Source organism: Meles meles, chromosome 10, assembly GCF_922984935.1.
Source record: "Meles meles chromosome 10, mMelMel3.1 paternal haplotype, whole genome shotgun sequence".
Lineage (NCBI taxonomy): Eukaryota > Metazoa > Chordata > Mammalia > Carnivora > Mustelidae > Meles > Meles meles.
Window position 1 is genome coordinate 11,568,859 of NC_060075.1, and position 6,000 is coordinate 11,574,858.

Consider the following 6,000-nt stretch of genomic DNA (forward strand, 5'->3'; position numbering starts at 1 on the left):
GAACAAAAGATGCTCCTGCCACCCCTATCACTCAGGAAATTACAAGGGTTTTAGTAGGTCTGTATCAGGAACCAGAGGCAGGGACCAAATGTATATTTATTATTATGTGACAGTCATAACATTTCAAATACTGAACACTGATTTAATCAACATTAAGATAAAATTACATTGAAAAGTGAGATGGAAAGGGTCTGCCATGGAAATGAGGTAAGGAAGAACTAAGTTTTCATATTCCATAGAGGAAAGTATGCCAGAGACTGAGAAATCAAAAGTAGGAGTACAAGCATATAATTTAGAGACAAGATACACACACACACACACACACACACACACACACACACACACACACACAGAGGCAGTGAAAACAGTAGCTTTGGGAAAGAGGAGATTGTTAGAGAATGGGAACAAGAACCACTGTTCTTCAAAACAAACTGGTAGAAATATCTAGTTCTTTAAACTAGATGTATATATAAGTGTGATAAAATCTTAAGAAAAAAAATTAGAAAAGACAACAAGGAGAGAGCTAGAAGCAAATGTAGCCAAATTATTCCTCCTTGGTTTTTGTAAATAGCAGTGCTTCCTAGAAACATGGATTCATTTTCCTCTTGCAATTAAGTATTGGACTGCTATCCTCCATAAACAGGAATTATAATGATCTAATATTACTCATAATCTTATTAAAATCTTCCAAGTATGTGTTTTTCATAATCATTTGGAGGAAGAAAGGGCAGAAGTCAATATATGAGTCATGTTTCTAAAATGGCTTAATCATTCTGCTAAAAAAAATCATAATCTAAGATTTTCCATTGTTGAAATGGTGATTGTTCTCCTAACTTTTTTTCTCTTCACACCCCTCCATCTTGTCCCTCCTGGGATCCTCAAACAGCCCCCATCCACCATTCATCATACACCTCTCTGGAGGCACAGGGGGTGAAGGAGGCATGAGACAGGAGGGAGTGTTGGTGATAGCATATTATGAAACATTTCCTAGGATGAGGCCAAAATGTGCTGACCATGCTTAATGGTGTGACAGTCCTGGGAACTGGGGGATAACATAAAGGGGCAAAAGAAGAACACAGCATCCACTGTGTTCCCACCATGATGTGAGAGCTTAAGTGTTTCCTCTTAAACTCAATAAAGGAGTTTAAAAATGCATTCCCAATCATCCAGTGACTCCTGACGATCCCCTCAGAGAGCTCCCATCATTTTGTCTGCATGTGCAAAAATGAAAGCAATAGAGGGACTTCAGTGGGCTGCCGTGGTCAAGTTTCCAACTGAGTAACCCAAGGGAAGAATTGCAGAATGGCTGCAGGAACACTGGGTGAGGGAGTGTGAACCCAGTAGGGACTGGGTACTGGGCTCCCAGGTAGGTAGATTGGTAGGTAGACTGGTTCATTTTCCCCCATCAGACCATGGTAATAAAAATCAGAGGAGAGTTTTTGTTTGTTTTTGTTTTTGTTTTTAATCACAAGGCATTAAGTAGGGAGCTCTAGGAAAGAAATACAATCTCAAATTGAACCAACATTCACTGAAAACCTAATTGTAGCTGGCATTTTGCTAAGCACATTTGCATACATCATTTTCTCATTTAATCTTATTCCTGCCATATGTGCTCCAGATTTCGCTCTTTAGTACTAGATACACTGTCTGTACCTCTGTGTTTTTCCTCAGGAAAATACAATGAAGCTGTTGCCATTCTGCCTTTGCCCTGAACGGAAGACTGGGATGCCATATGCCACATGTGACCCAGCGCCTGGTGGGACCAAAAGAAACCAGCTTTATCTCCTTGCTGTTTCTCAGTAACCCAGTCTCAAATTTCGGAACCAAGATTGCTGTTTGGAATAATGAACAAGTGTCTTATTATATTCCTGTTTCTCATCTTCCCCATAATATTTCTTATCTACCACCAGGGGACAATGCGTAAAGACACCCAAGCAGACAAACAGTAGAGAATCTGAGAAAATATCGTGACATTCCCAAGAAAGCTATAAAAACACAATGTTCATCGTAACATTCTACGAATTCATATTCATTTAGAGCTGGTTTATTGTAAAGGGCATATGATGTAGATTTGGAAGCCCTGGGGTTGGGTTTTATTTCTGTCACTTTCTCAACCTATAACCTATGATTATAGGTCTTTTCCACGTGGGTGTGTACGATTGCAGTCATAAATACTTGCAACTCTGTGAACGTTAGATGAGGCAATATATATAAAAATATTTGTGTCCATGGCTAAGTCCTATATAATTCTGATTGAGAAAAAGAGCCACAGCTCAGGAAAGATAATGGAGACAAAGCAAAAGAAGCACAAAGGAAACTCCTTGCTATCAGTCTACTGGTTTCCTTTTCTGAAGGGAAACTTATTCCCATGACATTCCTGCTCCAAAGTCTTTCCTCGTTTACAAAAAATTGCCTTTTCTATTCCTCATTTATGAACAAATCTCAACTCTTTTCATGGCTTCTCTGTAATTTTTTGGAATCCTGCTTCTTTTTCTTAGGATATAAAGCAGTAGTACCTGCTGCATCTGAAGCTTTTGAAAGGGTCTTGCTCGTGGAAAGGGCACCAAAAATCAGACTAAATGTGCTCCAAGTTTCCTGCCAGCCTGAGAGTCCACATCTCTAACCCTTCTTTCTTGTTCCCAGTCACTCTTTGGGAACCTCTACCTCTTTTTTCTCATCAGTCTCTGTGGGAACAAGTCCAACTTCACCAGCTCTCCAAGAAACACCTTCAAGGTACTCATAATTTTCAACATGCACAATTAAGATACTTCATTATTTTAAAAAATCAACCTAATAGTTTCTGATATTTTACTCCTATTCTGAACTTGACATTTTGGCAAGTAGTGGCATCCCCACCAGCAGGGCATCCCACCAGAGATCACATCTCACAGTAGAAATTGTGGGGTACATTATGGCAGAGGAGTCACCCTCACTGAGGACAGCCTCTGTGGAAGAGGAAGGCGGGCTCTTTGATATCATGAATGCACCACCTACCTTAGATGGACAGGTAAGAATGACCCACCTCAGAGGAGGGCTGCATTCCCCAAGACAGAAAGGAAGGCATGACTCTGAGCTTTCCGTGAACTGGAACTTGCTCTGACCCAGGTCTGGAAAACACCTGGAAAAGAGAAGAAATGTGGAATAGAAATAGGCATCCTCTAGAGAAGCCCTGCTTCATGCCCCTGATGACATGTGAGAGCACCTTGGTTGAAATGACTTTGAGGATTTATGTTTCCCTGAAGAACTGTTCTGACATGTGCATAAGGAGGCATATATAAGGATATTCTTTGCTGCTCTGTTTATAATAGCCAAAATCCAGAGGGGAAAAAAGCATAAATATCCTCAGATCAGCGGTTCTTAATGAGGACAGTGTAACCCTCTCTGAAAGATACTTAGAAAATTTATGTGGGTGTTTAGATTTGTACCATCTTTGGGGTTACTATGGGCATTTATTGGTGGGAGGCCATGATGTATCCTGCACAGTGAAGAATTTTCCCAGCCAGCAAGGACTTTGGGTGTCCTGCCAGATAGCCCTGCAGGTGAAGAACATCTGAGCCAAGAATTTAACAGAGCTATATATAAACACAAAGTAATTTTTGCACAGCTTTAATATGCAATGAGTCTTTTAAGAATGGAACCACCAAATAAACTGACACATCGGAATTTTGTGAAGTTTGAATCTTTGCCACAAGTTGTTCATCATCTCAGAGAAATCCTGAAATCGATAACAACATCATCCCAAGTATTTAAATCAGCAACAATTACACCTAAATCTGTCTTCATGTGGGGCTGTAGCCATCCCTTAAGTCCACACTTGGTGCAAGCATCTGTCTACTTTATGATGTCATCTGTGGCAATGTGCATGAGTCATTTATACATCAAAATAACATATTCTCTTATTATAAATTGCTCTTCTTTATATCATTATACTGCACTTAAAGGGCTGTATAGATTTTAAGTCATATTTTAAGTAAGCCATCTTATTTATGAATTTCATTTCAGGATAATATAGGAGATATTTCCCAATATTTTATAAGAAAGGGGGCATTGATTCAGATGGAGTATCTTTAATTATATAAAGTGATACATTATACTATGGAATAATCTGCAAGAGTTAAAGGATTAGCTGAATCTATATAAGCTGATACGGAGAAATCTCTAAGACAGTTAAGTGAAGGAAACTATTTCAGGGAAACATATAGAGCATATATAGGTAATACCAATTTATATAAAGATATACACACAAAATCATAAAACCATGTATGATGATAAACATGTATAGAGAGAAAAATGCACGGAAGAAATGTCTGAAAGTTTACAAAATGAGCCAATAACAAGGGGATAGAATCAGGAATGGTAGTCAAGGTGGGTTTCCATTTTATTTGTGATGCTTGAATGCGTACACAGAAAATGAATGCAAACATCTGCAACATAACTAAAAAGTGCTAAAATAAAAATTTTGAAAAGAAGTGCCAGGGGGAGAAAAGCTCTGGCCATGTTCTCACAGTTGTCACTCCTATGTTCCTTGCCTGAATTTTGGTGTGGCCCCTGCAGCAGTAGCCTCTCCTGCTAGAGGGACCTCCCAGGTGGCAGGCAGTCTCAGAGCTCTCTGACCCCATTCTGCAGTGCCCTGACCCCCTCAGCTTTGGTCGGCCATACCTGGATTACTGCATCCTTCTGCACAAGAGATAGGAAAGCTATGACTTGGGTCTCACCTTTTAATCAAAGGTTTGCCACTCCAGGGAATGACACTGCATTATCGTCATTAGTCATCAGGAATGTCCTAAACCTTCACCCAGTATAGAAAAGCCAATTTCATGCAGCCATTGAGGTAGGACTGAGTCAGACTGGGCTCCCTCCTGCTGCACAAGACCAAGACTAGATTAAGCATTAGGACACCCCAGACACAGAACAAGAAGGGGCAGGAGCATCAGAGGAGGATTGGGAAGAAGTCCTGAGCCTTCTTTCATCACGGTAGGGTAGAGGGCTTGATGCACTCCAAAGAAGCAGGCACCTATCCCATGATCCCGCGTGACTGAATCAGAATGATCTTGTGGTGGGGGGTTATGGTCAGCAAAAACTGCCCCCCTCCAAAGTTCATTGGGCCCACTATCAATAGTAAGTACAACAAAAAAATCTGGAACTTACCTTCTGATGAGGCACCTACGTCAACAGAGCAGTACATTCACATAGCCCAGTTTGGAAGATGTTCTTAACAGAAAAAACATATTTGTCTGTAGTAGTAACAGCTATTTCCCCAGGTTGCAACAGCCTGGGGGTCAAATGACGCATCTCAATGGCACTAGGTTCTGTGTGCCCTGCCAGTCTGGTCTGTACATCTCCACTCCCCCTCCCGCCATGGGCCTCCTCGCCCCCACACAGCTGTGCAGGGTTCTGCTCCCGCAGCTGTCAGGCTCCCCGCTGTCGTTGTCCATCCTGGCCACTGGTCCGCCTGCCCATGTCCTCATATCACCACCTATGTCCTGCGGCCCCACACTTAGAGGAGCAGTCCCACCTCCAAGGAACATGCTCTTTCCCTCAACCTTAGAAAATCAAGCCTTTAAGTCGTCAATTGCACAGAAATTCTTTCCCCTCGGGAGACATGCTTTAGACAGGTAGCTCTGCGCCAGGATGGCCAAAGAAGCTTCCCTGATGACAAGAGCAGTGTTCTGTGGCAGTCGACACAAGATCTGGAGACGTGTGCAGAAGCCACCGCCACTACCACTTTCCTACGTGGCAATGTTAACGACCTGTGTTCAGACTTACATATGGTCTTATTTCTTTAGGATTGCCTTATCTCCAACCTCTTCTATGAAGAGTAGGAATTCTGAAATTATGCTGGATTGATTCTGACCTTGTTTCTGGGACCTAATAGTATTCACAGAACTGAAGATCTTACTAAAAGAGGGGCCTTTAGGAGATCATGTGGTCCTGCCCATTCAGGGAAGATCTTATCACCCCTACTCGAAGCCAGGAGAGCTCAAAAGACTTGCCAAGGGT